This window comes from Lucilia sericata, unplaced genomic scaffold (assembly GCF_015586225.1).
Source record: "Lucilia sericata isolate MDLA Ls3-8-SP2 unplaced genomic scaffold, ASM1558622v1 Contig000156F_arrow, whole genome shotgun sequence".
Taxonomy (NCBI): domain Eukaryota; kingdom Metazoa; phylum Arthropoda; class Insecta; order Diptera; family Calliphoridae; genus Lucilia; species Lucilia sericata.
In genome coordinates this window covers 457,931-474,696 of record NW_023994186.1, presented here as the reverse complement: position 1 = coordinate 474,696, position 16,766 = coordinate 457,931, and the positions used below count along the sequence as shown (strand labels likewise).

The 16,766-nt window shown below is 28.7% G+C and overlaps 1 protein-coding gene across 1 annotated transcript in view; it reads right to left on the bottom strand.

The window, feature by feature from the left end:
• The window catches only part of LOC119601323, a 126,431-nt gene extending 117,209 nt beyond the window's left edge, over nt 1-9,222 (bottom strand). Inside the window, exon 1 of the mRNA XM_037952168.1 lies at nt 8,703-9,222. The gene's annotated coding sequence lies outside the window, so the exon portion shown is untranslated. The remainder of the gene's footprint in view (nt 1-8,702) is intronic.
• Between the last annotated feature and the right edge of the window lie 7,544 nt (nt 9,223-16,766).

Below are 16,766 nucleotides of genomic sequence, written 5' to 3'. Positions count from 1 at the left end.
ATCTGATGGACGCGGATTATTCTGAGACAAGGAGTGACGGTTGAAATGTTGGTGAAATTGGTTGAGACGTTGTGGAACTGTAGTACCTTAATCTTTAATTTATCGATGATTTTCCTTCATTGTTGAGTGTGTTGGAGTTAACTCTAAACATGCTCAACTTATCGCAGTAAGTCTGGCTAAGTATATATAGATCTGTCTTTCCACCAATTTCGTCCCCTAGGTGCTGTTGCCGAATCAACAGAAGCCATCTCAGTAGTGTGGTTGGGCGAATGCACTGGGTTGAGTCTTTAGATGACGATAATGATTTTAGGGACAGAGTATTCCTCATAGCATTAATAGGATGTTTTTACCTGTTGTTGGGTCCGCCCCTTTTATCGACTCGATTGCCTTTCCTTTGTCGAGTTTAGATTGCGCTTGACTCATGACATCTGTCATTCCTCAACGGGACTACTATAGCAAAATATTAGATCGAGTACTTGAGCAAAGTGCACGTATACTGGACCGGAAATTCCATATACGTTAATTGCCACCTGCGTGTAAGAAGCACAATGGGGCGGTGGTGAGTCGTTACAAAAGCTCACCCAGTGGTTGAAAAAGACCACCGTGAAATAGGCCAACACGGCAGGTGTTCACGTAGAGCACTCGACATTAACTTGTGAAAGAACAACAACATATAACAATGAATCTGCTTGTTGTTTTCATTCTTTGTTTCTATATAATGACAAAAATTTGCCAACATTTTCATGAGTTACTTCGGAATTATGCCCATATCGCTGTTATTTATAGCCCAATTTTACTGATTTTAAACTGGAAACTTCTCGAAAGCTTGTTTCATGGAATTATGGAAAATTTCGATCCTGAAAGACTTGCATTAGAAAGGAGTTCGTAAAGTTAAATGTTCTGTTCTTTTGTATGCAGAACGAAAGCTAATGTTGGGTTGAAGTCGTATAAGGTTCAGTATGTTAAAGATCTATTCGGTAGAAGAACATATAAGCAAAAAAAAAACTATGTAATGGATGATCAAACTTATGTACTGGGAGACTGGGAAATCTAGCTCATGCTCGATTTCGGAACTGTTTAAAAAAAGGGTGTCTACCTATGTTTAAACAGCTCAGTGCCTTCATACTTCTGGACCGATTTAGCATCATGCAAACAATTATGAAAATTTTGTAAAACGAAAAGCAAATGCAAATGGATGACTTCTTATACTCAGTATCAGAGTACTATCATTAGAGTTTCTTAAGAAATATTATTTGGGATCCTTTTTATATTATCAATTTTATTATATAGATGTATTAAGACGAATAGTTCTTTATTTGCTTTGTTTACAAGTATCTGCTTTAAGTCTTTTGTTTTTTAATGTTTTTGTATACATATTGTAGACAAACAGTAAGTTTTTGGAAAATTTAAAAAAATAATATTTTTTTTTCAATGATTGATGACTTTATATAAAAAAACAATGAATTTAAAGATTTGACCTCTAGCTTATAAATCCCTTTAATAGACTACCAGTTTAAATAAAACTATTATTTGAAATCAGATTGTAAATGAAATAATAATATAGAATTTCTTGTAAGGGACCCCCCTTTAAGAAAAAAAAGGATGTCAAGCTGTGTGTAATAAAACCCACGAAGTTTTAACATAAGGTGCTAAGGGTTAAATACATTTTTTTGAAATACTATATAAATTATTATTAAATTAAGGCGGATGCTGCTTTTTTAACATTAGATAGGTTTTTTTAAGAGGCATGATTCTTTTATTATTATATGAATAATTAGAAAAAACAGGAATATATTATTAATAGAAAGTAATATTTGCTATAATTACTAGTAATTATTTTGGTAAACTGTTTAATGGTGCTATTTTTTTAGGTGGTAAGAACAATATCAGCCATTCACAAATGGGGGTTTTAGAGATTTCAGTTAAATAAAAAAAAGTATAATATGGAAAGTTAATATTGAAAAAATGCAACTATTTATTTACTTAATATTTTAAAACTATTCTTAAATAGGGATAGTCTCTTTAGTTTTTGTTGCTCTGTTTTAAAAGCCAACATTTTTTTCTTATAATTTTTACTTGTATTCTCATTTGTCGCCTTAAGGCTAAGAAACACAAATAAGTGCAAGATGCTGATGACGATGATGATGAACAACAGCATAGAGATCAAAACAAAACTTGAAAGTATCAGAAGGTTGTTGATCGACTTTACGTTTCTTATATGTATTGTACATAAAATATAAGTTCATAAAACAGCTAAAAGTTTACTTTACTTTCCTTTATATAGAGTTCGTCACTTTGGCAGTCAGTCACTTACTCACTCACTGACTCTGTTAGTTAGTCATTATGGCAGTCAGCCAGTCATCGAGCTAGCAAGTCAGTCAACAAGTCATTTGAACTGTTACTTAGTTAGTCAATACCTTTAGTCTTATTTTTTTCAGAAAATGTAACATGTTACTACTATATTCTTATAGTATGTATGTTTGTATGCTTTTTTATCTCTTACACATTCACTTTACTCGCCTTGTAACACCACCACGATCATTGGTTTAGGTCTATGTTTTAGTCATTCATGTTCTGACCAAGAATGTGTAGATTTTATTTGTGATTTCTTTTGAGTTTTTCTTATTTCTTCACTTGCTGTTCAACAGTGTTTCTTACCTTAATGATGGTTTAAAACAAAAATGTAAAATCGTTGGTGGTTTAAAAATAATAATTTTTTTCCAGCTTAAAAGAGTTTAATTGCAGACACATATCAATCAAAATTTAACGCGAATTATATAGAAAGATGCTTTGCAGCATAGACTAAAAATAAAGGCAGATATGTAGTGGAGATGTGGAAAAAATGTGACTGAAATGTTACTTACATCATAAAAGGGGCAGATGTTTTGTGGAAAACATTAGTTTTCAACGTAAATTAGAAGTAAAATATTAGTTAACTAATGACGATTTCCTAGAGAAATCATTATTTTTTAATAATTCCTTTCTACTGAAGAAAAAGTACTTCCGAGGAAGTGAAAAAAGAATTATAATGTCTTTAGCACTCGTTTGTTAATGAGTAATTGGTTTACATTTTCACCACTTTTAGCAAAAGATTTTAATTTATATATGTCCTCCAGAAGGTTAGTGGTTAGTGTTCTAGTCTGGTAGACCGGAGGTGGTGGGTTCGATTTCCACCTGAGGCACAACAGGCCCGATAGAGGCCAAGGCGTATTTCTTCGGATTTGATGTACATACATCATCCTTTCAAACTAACTAACTAACTAACTAACTAACTAACTAACTAACTAACTAACTAACTAACTAACTAACTAACTAACTAACTAACTAACTAACTAACTAACTAACTAACTAACTAACTAACTAACTAACTAACTAACTAACTAACTAACTAACTAACTAACTAACTAACTAACTAACTAACAAACTAACTAACTAACTAACTAACTAACTAACTAACTAACTAACTAACTAACTAACTAACTAACTAACTAACTAACTAACTAACTAACTAACTAACTAACTAACTAACTAACTAACTAACTAACTAACTAACTAACTAACTAACTAACTAACTAACTAACTAACTAACTAACTAACTAACTAACTAACTAACTAACTAACTAACTACCTAACTAACTAACTATATCGCTAGTTTGGTAGATACTGATTTGTATTAATGACGTCTAAAGTTGCTTTTGGAAAAGAATTATTGGGATAACCTTCACCTTCGTGAGAAATGAAGGTCAAGTGAAGACACTTGTTATACCGTTTATAATCTCCCTAATATAATTTTCCTATAGCGAAGTAGATTAAGCAATGTCCGTCTGTCTGTCTTCATGTTTGTTGAAATCAATTTTCTAAAGACCCCACATATCTTCAGGATTCAAATCTTTAATAACCCAGATACCAAGGTATACTTTTCTAAAGAATTGAGATGAGCTCAATTCGAATCTGTATATCCCCGCATCGCATTTTGAGACGTTATAACCCCAAGACAAAAAAATGTTGTATGTTATCTGAAAGTCGATTTTATCATCTGACATATCTTCATTCTTTTTCGAGATATCCTTACCTAAAGTTTAAAAAGTATAACTTGGTCTTAGGGTTTTGACTTTTTTCGAATTTTGTCGAAGAGAGATGTTTGCCATTACATAGACAAACACAACATGCTACTTCATTGTAATATGTTATACTTAGTTTTTTATACATATAAGTTAACGGCTGAAAACAACAACAACATACTCAAAACGCGCGAAATTATCATGTGGTTGTTGTTTTTTATAACAACAATGCTGTAGTAAATTCGCGCGTTTTGGTTTTCTGCGAAGTACATGTTTTTGTGGATGGAAAAATATGTAGCAAACATTGCAATTATACAACACCATTCATAGTAAACCTTAACTATTTTGAGTTTTGTAAAGTAGCAATGAGATGGCGAATGCAAGAGAGAGAGATTTCTTATTAGATTGCAGAGAAAATCAATAGGATTTGAATTTGCAAGACCATTTGCAACACTACGCTATTTGTGAATGTGTACATAGAATATTTATTAAAAATTGAACCCTTACAACTACTTTGAGTGTTGCAAAGATGCAAATTCATCTTGAGTGTTGTAAAGATGCAAATGCAATTTACCAGACCATTTGCAACAGTACATTATTTTGAATGCGTGTATTAAGATTAGCGTGATTTGTGTAATTTACTTTAATCCAAGAATTATTAAAAATATGATAAGCCAACTGAAACTTAAAGTTATTTCCCTAAATATTTTACTAAAAAAAAACAAATTACCTTTATTAAACATATTTTTCTATCCCCTTTTTCCATAATTATTTCTCCACCTGTCAACCTTAACTCCAATTTCTTGCGTTACAAACTTAACATATTATATTTTCCATAAACCCCAGCCACTATGGTATTTAACATATGATACCATCTCTGTCTGTCTAGCCTAAACATGACATTTTTTTTAAGTTAAACAAACCATTAAATCAATGATAACCAAAATTTAATTGCTACAAGTGCAAAAATTAATCTCTGTTGTATTTTATAAGCAGATTATAAACCATTTTTTTTGCACTTTGTTACCACGCAAGTCTTTTAATAAAATAAATGTGTTTAAATCTTGCTAAAAATGGCTGCTTAAATACGCACTTGAAAAAAATACCTTATCTTCTTTAGTAATCAAAGAAATAATGTCATATATTTTTTTAATATTTATGCAAAATATGTATTTCAACAAGTTTTTTTTAAATATAAATTTTATGCTTTAACATGATATGTACTATAAAAATTTTTTTATGACAATTATTTCTATAATTAATAAAAATGGCTATAAATTACCAAGATTTTTTAATAGCGTGATATTAAAAAAAAATTATTTATTATTAAATGTGGTAAAAACCTAGGATTACAGTATGATATGGGAGAGATTAGGCAAATAGATTAACTCTAAGCAATTTCAATGATAGTATGTTTTTGAAGGAAATTAAAGCCTTATGAAAATTATGGAAAAATGAATCAATTTCGTATCAAAATTTATAATTCAAAGCAATTGAACAAGCTGAATTTTAGAATATAAGAAATGAAGAGTGGTTTGTAGAAAATATCCTACAAATTGACTAATTTATAGACTGACTAGTGGTGCCCTGTCTGCGTTGCAGGCCTTCGATTAGACATGTGTACTCTACACGTAAAGATCTATATACCACTCTAATTTTATATAATTTTAAATGATTTGTTTAACGGTTTAGGTGTAATTGCCTGAAAATGAAAGGTTCGACGCCATCTGTCGAAGAAATTTAAAACTTTACGGGAACACTTTTCACGATCCCTGAAATATATATTTGAAATGTGCCGTAGTTCCTGATTTTATCGATTTTGAACAAACATTACTATTTATAGACTTGTATATGTATATACTGATCTGTTGACTTGCTTTCCATAAAACATTTCAATAGTCATTAAACTGTACAAGAAGAACTTGTAAATTGAAAGAAAACCAGGATCGAGAAGAAAAAAGGTCGAGCAGATATTGATGAGTCAAAATAAGTCGAACAACTGCTTCAAACTGCAACAAAGACATGCATTAGAAAAGTATCTTGTAAATTTAAGTCTCTGATTCTTTTGTTGGTAGAGCCAAAGCTACAGCTCTGCAAAAAGCAAAAAATTGAGCTTAGATTTTATAAAAAATACACTTGTTTTATGATGGCTGATGAAACTTATAAGAGACTTATGGACAACTTTTTCACAACTTCCGGATGAAAATTGTTATGCGGCTGATGGACGAGGTAATGTTGAAGAATAATGCTGGACAAAAAAAAAGAGCAAACAAAATACCCCAAGAAGTTTCTTTAATTGTGGCAAAAGATGCCATCATTTGCGATACCAGGCTCGATAAATACAAAAATATCAATGTCGCAGTGTCTATAAAAAGAGGGTTTATACAATCTTTAAACAGCTCAGAATATCTTCACATTTCTGGACCGATTTTCCATCATGCCACTCTGGAAAAAAACTCTTAGTTGGTATTCAAACAATTATGAAAATTTTGTACCTCAAGAGGCAAAAAAACAAAACTGTTCAGAACTTCGACAAGTTAAAAGTCGCCTATAAAAGCCTTTAACGTAAGGCATGTCCGACTTTAGCGTCAATGGACCACTATAGGCTAATTTTTATTTTGTAATTTAAAGTAGGCGAAGAGCCACGCCCACATACAAAATGATTATTAAAAGTCGCATATCTCAGAAACTGAAACAGCTTGAACCCTAAAATTTTTTCGGAGCCACTTTAGTTCGATATGCATATTTCAAATGGACGGAATAGCAACTAAAACTACTAGAGCTATAATCCCCCAAAGTTTGCAAAAAGTTAGGAGAAAAAAATCGACGGATTTACAATAGGTGCTTGACACTTCCCCTGTGATTTAAATACAAAAATTAGTATATCTGGGAAACTTTTAGAGCTTGACATTCAAATTCATATTAACGTTCGGAGAATATGGGCGGGCTTTCATTAGGGCGGGGGATCTAAGCACCTCCTATAGCAATTATATACACAAATTCGTATATCTGGCAAATTGTTAGACGTAGTGTCTTCAAATTTTGCAAGGGTAACATTGATATTTATATAAAAGTTTGGCAAAATGGGTGAACTTGTTATAGGGGGCGTGGCAACTCCCATAAAAATCAAATAGAGAAAATTGTATAGCTGTTAAGCTATTAGAATATTAAATCCATTTTAACGTTTGGAACAAATGGCTGAACTTGCAGCTGTTAGCGTGGCATCTTCCAGCTAGAATCCTCAAAATCATAAAGTGAGTTTTTTGTTTTTAGGGTAGCAAAGCACAGTGGGTATAGCTAGAATTTTTCTAAATTTTATTTTTAGGTTTTTTCATGTAGTTTATACTTTAAATAAATTTTCTTTGTACGCTTTGATTTTTTTCTTGTTCTTATATTAGAAAAGTATTGATTTCTTTCTAAAACAAGGTTTGTAAAAGGTACAAACATGATGGTGCAGGTCATTAACAAAGGTAACAGCATTTATTAGATTATAAAAATATAAAATCCTAATCTTACTCATAATTTCAGTTTTATTAAAAAAAAAACTTTTTTAAATACATGGTTATGTCTTTAATAATAAAAAAATAATAACAAAGTTTTTATATAATTTGTCCCATAGACATGTTTTTGTGTATTATCGTAGTATTATTTAATTTTATGTTTTTTATACTTAAGGTGACCGACCACTGATTATAGTAGACCTTTTAAATTGCTATATATTTTTTTATATGAATAGTTTTTGTTGTTGTTATAGTAATAATAAAAATCTTAGTTATTTTCTTATAACAATTTTCTTTGTCCAAGTTGTCTTTATTGAGTTTGGTAGTTGGACTTTTTTTCAATAAAAAAATTGTTTTTGCTGTTTTCTGTTGTTAAATTTTTTCAAAGCCTCAATACTGCTTAAGGAATTTAAAGTGAAAAAAATCCAAAGTGATTCCTTTAGCAGACACAAAATAAAGCCTGATAAATACCAGCTATTAAAAATCACTTTTTATTGATATAAAATTTATATTGTAGAATGAAAAGTTTATAGGGAGTAATCAGGGCAGAGGGGATAAATTAGAGCGTTGTAAGTAGAATTTTGTTTAAAAAGTGAAATAATATTATTGAAAGAAAAGGAAATTGTAATTTTATCTAGAGTAGTGCCTATATATTTGCACTGAAATTTTTTACCACCTTATTCGCAAACAACATTTTTATTTTATAAAAGGTTTATAAAACAAAATTTCCTTACAAAATCTAATTTATAAACCATTTATAAAATAAGAATTTTGTTTGTCAATAAGGGGGTTAAAATTAAAAGTGTAAAATTCTCGATTAAGAAAAAGTTGAAAATTTTCAAAATTATTTTGAAATCAAATTTTGATTTGAAAAATAAATATATTGTAGTTTTCTAAAGTATAATTGAAAAAAATCAATTAAAAATATATAAAAATTTAAAAAAACATAAAATCTTTTAAATTTATTTTTTAATACAAACTATGAATTGAATTTAAAAGTTCAAGAATAAATATCACATTTCACCCCTTTAAATTAACAACTGATTTGAAATTTTATCTCCTAAATATTATTGAGATTTTGTCAATATTTTTCAAATAATTACAATTATAAAAAATTTAAAAATAATTTGTATACACTCACCTTTAAAACGTTTCGTTGTTACTGTTAATTTTTATGCTCAAAATTTTCAATTCGCACTTTTTTTCAAAATCCAAATTTATTATTTTTATGCTTCAATTCCAAACACCTGTTGTCATTTATTAAAAATTGCTGGTATATTTTGAATTTTTATTAAAATTATATGCCCAGTTAAAGAAAAACAAAATATTAGCACCAAAAATACTTTTTGTTTAAAAAAAAAACAACAATTTTTTTCTTATTTTTAACAAGAAATTTTGAAAAAATTTAAATTTTCAATTATATTTTCATACAAACAATTCACAGTAAAATTCTTGACTTTCTATTTTCCAACACACACAATGCAACACTTCTTGTTTATACAGTTTTCGAAAAAAAAATATTTATTCAAAATTTTTTTTTTATCAATTTAAAGGAGAATAAATATTTTTTTGTTTAAAACAAGTTAAAAACAAATAAATTATAAGAATTATTTGTAACCGAACTTGACCAATGTAAGGTCGACGTAGAACTAAAGTCTTTTGCCAAGGTAATGAGTTGTTATATAAGTTAGAAGACTTCTTTCCTCATCTGCAACATTTTACAAACAAACAGCCCAAAGAACTGTGAAAGAAAATAAATGTTGAAAAGAAAAAAAAAAACTAAAAAAAGTAGTAAGTACGTACACTCATACAATGGTAAAACAGAAATACTCTACACAACACACTACTGCTCAATCGTCAAACACATCATTATGATGTGATCATGATCATGGCAACAGCAACATAATAATAACAAATATCATTATTTTCTAGCTCATAATGACGTTAAATTATAACCAACATTTCCAATTCTCTTTAGAAAATATGCCACAACAACTGATGCTGAGTTGGTATCTATCTTCGGGCAATTGGTTTTAGCTCGCCTTTTAAAGTTTGACTTAGAGTTTTTTTATTCAAACTCATACACGCAATGCTAAACTCCCCAACTCTTGCTCATAACAACTCCCTGTTGCTTACAAAAAAACAAAACACCAAAAGAAGAAGTGGCATTAACAAGAATGTTTGTAGTGGTGGTAAAAGAGAGCATCATTTTGTTGTGACCACAAGATCAAACCACAATTATTGCCATGATCATTTAGCAGACAAAGACAAAATCTTTAGAACTTATAGAAGGAAAAACTTGAAATAATGTTGCAGGCATGATTTACACACTAAAGTAAAGAAATATTTCTTTATCTTGGTATTTCTTTCTTGGTGTCTTCTTTTAAATGAAAAATTAAATTCCTAAATAATTCGAAAAAGTATTTTAGAGAGCCTTTATTTATTATAAAGAGTGTTGTTAGTTATAGAGAGCTCATAAAGAGAGTGAGAGAGACCGTTAGTGTTAGTAGAAATGTTAGAGATCTAAACTAAAAGAAAGTTATAGTATCTCTTTTTTGCTTAATATTCTTATCAGTAGTTAGAGAGTGTTGCTAAAAGAGAGGTTTTGGGAAAAACGCTAAATTTGGTTTTATAAAGTATATAGTCTATTACCAAATACTGTTATGTTCTACAATTTTTAAACTAACTTTGTATTATTTTTTCTCTTCTAATTTCAGGTAAGCAATTATTTGTCAATACTTAAATCTGTAAGTTATTAAAATTTAATTTTCTTCAAAATATTGGAAAACGTTTTCTAGAGGACTTAACATCAATATATAATGACTTTGATTCTGATAAATAAAGAATTCTATCGAATCATCCCCATAAGTCGAGAATTTAAATATAAATACAAAATGTTTATTAAAAAATTGCTATCGACAGAATTATCGAAAATTTTCCATAAATAAAAAATTTATCGAAAATTTTCTATAAAAAGAAAATGTATGGGAAATGTTCTATAAAAAGGAAAATTATCGAAAACGTTTTATAAAAAGGGAAATTATCGAAAAATTTCTATAAAAAAAAATTAACGAAAATGTTTTCTAAAAAGAAAATTTAGTGAAAATGTTCTCTAAAAAGAAAATTTATCGAAAATGTTCTATAAAAAGAAAATTTATCGAAAATGTTCTCTAAAAAGGAAATTTATCAAAAATTTTCTCTAAAAATAAAATTTATCGAAATGTTATCTTAAAAGAAAATTTATCGAAAATTTTCACTAAAATGAAAATTCATCGAAAGTGTTCTCTAAAAAGAAAATTTATCGAAAATGTTCTATAAAAAGAAAATTTATCGAAAACATTCTCTAAAATGAAAATTAATCGAAAATGTTCTCTAAAAGAAAATTTATCGGAAATGTTCTATAAAAAGAAAATTTATCGGAAAACTTATCGAAAATTTTGTACAAAAAGATATTTATCGATAAGAATATATATCGAAAAATATCTATTAAAAGAATTCTATAAAAAGAAAATTTATCGAAAATGTTCTCTAAAAAGAAAATTTATCGAAAATGATCTATAAAAAGAAAATTTATCGAAAATGTTTTATAAAAAAGAAAATTTGTCGAAAATGTTGTCTAAAAAGAAAATTTATCGAAAATGTTCTCTAAAAAGAAATTGTATCGAAAATGTTCCCTAAAAAATGTTCTCTAAAAAGAAAATTTATCGAAAATTACATCCAAAACAAAAATTTTTCGAAAATGTCCTCCAAAACGAAAATTTATCGAAAATGTTCTATAAAAAGAAAATTTATCAAAAATGTTCTATAAAATGAAAATTTATCGAAAATGTTCTATAAAAAGAAAATTTTTCGAAAATATTCTATAAAAAGAAAATTTATCGAAAATGTTCTATAAAAAGAAAATTTATCGAAAATGTTCTATAAAAAGAAAATTTATCGAAAATTTTCTATAAAAAGAAAATTTATCGAAAATTTTCTATAAAAAAGGAAAAATTATCGAAAACTTTCTATAAAAAGAATATTTATCGAAAATGTTCTCTAAAAAGAAAATGTAAATTAAAAATCTGAAAAGAAACAAAAAACAGCCTGAAATATCAAAAGACTTAAGACACAAGCATATTTAATATCATTCTCCTTGAAAATCAAAAGACTTAAGAAACATGCATCATTTCATTAAGCTGAATGAAAATGAAGCAAAGTTAATTTTTTTTTATACTAAATTTATTTAAAAAACGCTTTATACATTGCTAACCGCTGCTTATCAATATTCTTTTAATAAAATAAACAAAACACTTGTAAAATTTCCTATGCTCTTCCAAACATAATTACACTCTTCTACTCTCTTCATTTAACTAATGATCATTAGAGAAAGTAATTTCTTTTTGTTCAAGAAAATTTCTCTCAAACCTGTTTATAAAACTCTTCTAACCTACTAATGATGTTACAACATGTTCGAAGCAAACATTAGAACTTGATAACAAAATAAATTTGGTTTCATAAAACAAACAAGTTGCTAAGTTCTAAGCGGCTGTCGAAAAATTAACGTTACGCTGTAATGATTATTGCCAACAAACAAAAAAATATATATGTATTTCCAGCCACAACAACAACAACATAAATTAAAAAGAAAAATAATCTTTATCTTGTTGTTTATTTAATTTTTGTTAAATTTTGTTTTTTTTTTTTTTTGCAAAAAACCGAAAAAACGCCACCATTTATCATCATGTAGCCATTACAAATCCACACAAGCCAACAGACATATACTTGTTCCGTCAAAAATACACACATGAACAATGTACATACGATGACGTTTCTTTAGCTGGGGTTTATTAAAAAAAAAAGAATAATTCAACCAAGCATTTCATTCTAAACGTACAATGACCGTTCAAGTAGGCAGCAAAAGAAAACTCTTCTGGTTCATACTTCCAACCAGAAAAAATTTAAAAAACCAACGAAAAACATCATCTTCTTCATCATACATGCACGCATTACTCTTGTCTTGTCTTTTTCAAAAAAAAAAAAAAAAAGGAAACACTCACTCCTCTTTGGTATGGTTGAATGTTTTGGGCTAAATGGCTGCTTTGGCTACTTGGTCTACTCACTTGCAGTGTACAAGTAGTTAGTACTTGTTGGTGTTGATGTTGTAGTTGCTGCTGCAGCATTTGTTGCAATAGTAGTTGTTTTTGTTGTTGTTGTATTACCGTATTATTAATTTAACTGTAAATTTTATTGAAAATAACTCTACTCTCTTGTGTGTGTGTGTGCGAGTGTTTTTGCACACAAGTTTGGTTATAAAAAGTGCATACATAAATTGTTGTCGTTGTTGCTTATGGGTGCTGGTACTAAAACTGCTGCCAGTTCCAACCAAACAGCCAAAAACACACACGAAAAATAACAGCAAAAATAAAGCTTATTTGAACGAACAACAGCGCACATACACTAAATGATCATGCCAACCAAGCGAAATGACCATGATCATGAACTTGTTCAATGTTCAACATAAGTAAATGAGCAGTGAGTGAACTTTAAATTTGCGACTCGACACTGGCACTACCAACAAACATACATTTGGCTTGAACGTAATGTTGGTCAGGGTTAACAGCATTTACTACTGACAATATGGAAATTAACATTAAAAGAGAGAGCTTTTTCTCTATCGTTAACATAAAGCTTTTATTCTGGAACACTAACAAAAACAAGTGTGAATAATTGAGCTAATGTTGAATAATGTCATTATTATAAATTATTTATTTCATATGAATGATGCCGATGAGATCAATGAACTATAATTAAATAAAATCGAAATACAAATAATTGTTAAGGTAAATAATTTTGAACGCTTTTTAATATTTTCAGATTAGAAAAGTAAATGTTTTTGATATTATTTATGAGATTGTGGTATTTTTCTATATTGCGAAAATATTTTAATCATATGAACATAAAATTTCACACAGATGTGTTATGACTTCGTAACGCAGAGCAATTGCCTTTGCACCACTCCGTTTAAGGCTCTTTTGGTGATGATGAATTGGCTACCCATTGCTCTAATGACTGAAGAAGTTGTTCTAAACTCTATGATTAGATCATGTGTATGGCATATAACTCTGTATGAATCCTCGACCCGCGACTCAATTGCCTAAAAGAATTACCGGACACTCAGCTGTGGAATCTTAGACGATTTAGCTCTAATGGCTATTACTATAGTCTACTCCACACCAACCTTAATTCTTGAATACCGACCTTCTCTTAACGAGATGACGAAACATTCCACCTGCGCTCTAACTGTGATAAAGACCATGACCATGGACACGGAAGAGAAATAAAAAGGTGTCACCCACTTTATTTCCGCTGAGCGTCCGGAAGATGCTCACCTGATATTTTTCCTTTGTCCTTTATTCGTGCGATAAAAGTGTTTGGTTAGTTAGTTGGTTGATTAGTCAGTAAGTTAATTAGTTATTTAGTTAGTTAGTTAATTAGTTAGTTAGTTAGTTAGTTAGTTAGTTAGTTAGTTAGTTAGTTAGTTAGTTAGTTAGTTAGTTAGTTAGTTAGTTAGTTAGTTAGTTAGTTAGTTAGTTAGTTAGTAGTTAGTTAGTTAGTTAGTTAGTTAGTAGTTAGTAGTTAGTTAGTTAGTTAGTTAGTTAGTTAGTTAGTAGTTAGTTAGTTAGTTAGTTAGTTAGTTAGTTAGTTAGTTAGTTAGTTAGTTAGTTAGTTAGTTAGTTAGTAGTTAGTTAGTTAGTTAGTTAGTTAGTTAGTTAGTTAGTTAGTTAGTTAGTTAGTTAGTTAGTTAGTTAGTTAGTTAGTTAGTTAGTTAGTTAGTTAGTTAGTTAGTTAGTTAGTTAGTTAGTTAGTTAGTTAGTTAGTAGTAGTTAGTTAGTTAGTTAGTTAGTTAGTTAGTTAGTTAGTTAGTTAGTTAGTTAGTAGTTAGTTAGTTAGTTAGTTAGTTAGTTAGTTAGTTAGTTAGTTAGTTAGTTAGTTAGTTAGTTAGTTAGTTAGTTAGTTAGTTAGTTAGTTAGTTAGTTAGTTAGTTAGTTAGTTAGTAGTTAGTTAGTTAGTTAGTTAGTTAGTAGTTAGTTAGTTAGTTAGTTAGTTAGTTAGTTAGTTAGTTAGTAGTTAGTTAGTTAGTTAGTTAGTAGTAGTGTTAGTTAGTTAGTTAGTTAGTTAGTTAGTTAGTTAGTTAGTTAGTTAGTTAGTTAGTTAGTTAGTTAGTTAGTTAGTTAGTTAGTTAGTTAGTTAGTTAGTTAGTTAGTTAGTTAGTTAGTTAGTTAGTTAGTTAGTTAGTTAGTTAGTTAGTTAGTTAGTTAGTTAGTTAGTTAGTTAGTTAGTTAGTTAGTTAGTTAGTTAGTTAGTTAGTTAGTAGTTAGTTAGTTAGTTAGTTAGTTAGTTAGTTAGTTAGTTAGTTAGTTAGTTAGTTAGTTAGTTAGTTAGTTAGTTAGTTAGTTAGTTAGTTAGTTAGTTAGTTAGTTAGTTAGTTAGTTAGTTAGTTAGTTAGTTAGTTAGTTAGTTAGTTAGTTAGTTAGTTAGTTAGTTAGTTAGTTAGTTAGTTAGTTAGTTAGTTAGTTAGTTAGTTAGTTAGTTAGTTAGTTAGTTAGTTAGTTAGTAGTTAGTTAGTTAGTTAGTTAGTTAGTTAGTTAGTTAGTTAGTTAGTAGTTAGTTAGTTAGTAGTAGTTAGTTAGTTAGTTAGTTAGTTAGTTAGTTAGTTAGTTAGTTAGAAAGTAGGATGTAGGATGTATACAAATACGGCCTACCAGACTATAATACTAACTACTAACATACTGGAGGACACCAGGATAGGATTCAGAGAAATTAGTTCGTAGTGTTTGTAGTAATATTAGTTGGTAACCCCAAAGTTATCAATATTATGGACAAACTTGGGTTCCCAGTTTTATAAACTGAAACTATGATGAATTAGTCGCTCATTAACTGTTTTAAAAATACCTAGTAACAGAATCCAAACCAATGTCATTATGGGCAACTCTTTATATTGGTTTTGATAACGAATTGATCTTTTACACGATGATTTTATTAGTGAAATGTATTTACACAATGGAAATTTAATATTGCTGTAATAAACTGGAACCGGATGCAATTAAATTCAAATCCCAGTTACAGTTTCCTAAAATGCAATCTAAGTTTTTGGTAATTAACCTTAAAAAATCTTCTAATGTCTTGGGTTCCCAGTTTTATAAACTGAAACTATGATGAATTAGTCGCTCATTAACTGTTTTAAAAATACCTAGTAACAGAATCCAAACCAATGTCATTATGGGCAACTCTTTATATTGGTTTTGATAACGAATTGATCTTTTACACGATGATTTTATTAGTGAAATGTATTTACACAATGGAAATTTAATATTGCTGTAATAAACTGGAACCGGATGCAATTAAATTCAAATCCCAGTTACAGTTTCCTAAAATGCAATCTAAGTTTTTGGTAATTAACCTTAAAAAATCTTCTAATGTCTTGGGTTCCCAGTTTTATAAACTGAAACTATGATGAATTAGTCGCTCATTAACTGTTTTAAAAATACCTAGTAACAGAATCCAAACCAATGTCATTATGGGCAACTCTTTATATTGGTTTTGATAACGAATTGATCTTTTACACGATGATTTTATTAGTGAAATGTATTTACACAATGGAAATTTAATATTGCTGTAATAAACTGGAACCGGATGCAATTAAATTCAAATCCCAGTTACAGTTTCCTAAAATGCAATCTAAGTTTTTGGTAATTAACCTTAAAAAATCTTCTAATGTCTTTGTTGTTATAAAATATCAAATAAAATCAATAAAAATTACTATCACCAACAATATTTTATTGATTCAAAAGAGAAAGCAAAGTAAGAACGTTTGTTTTTCAATGAGCAACTATTAAACCAAACTTCAGAATTAAAACCTGTTGCAGGTAATATTATGTCTGTGATTCCCATGATTAAGATTTATGGTGTCATTTTACATTTTAGGGTTGGTTGAAGCATCATCCCAAAAGCAATAACACTTAGAAAACCTGTTGATATTTATAAATGGGGAAATTTTAGTTTTCTTTTACAAAAAATAAATCTTAAATAAAATTAACATATTTCTCTTTTTATAACATTATATTATGTTTAAGAACTAGCACCCAGGTATGGAAAATTAATTTTTAGGTTTTAAAGAAGTAAACTAATTTGATAGACTACAGACTAGACTGCTATAAGGTGG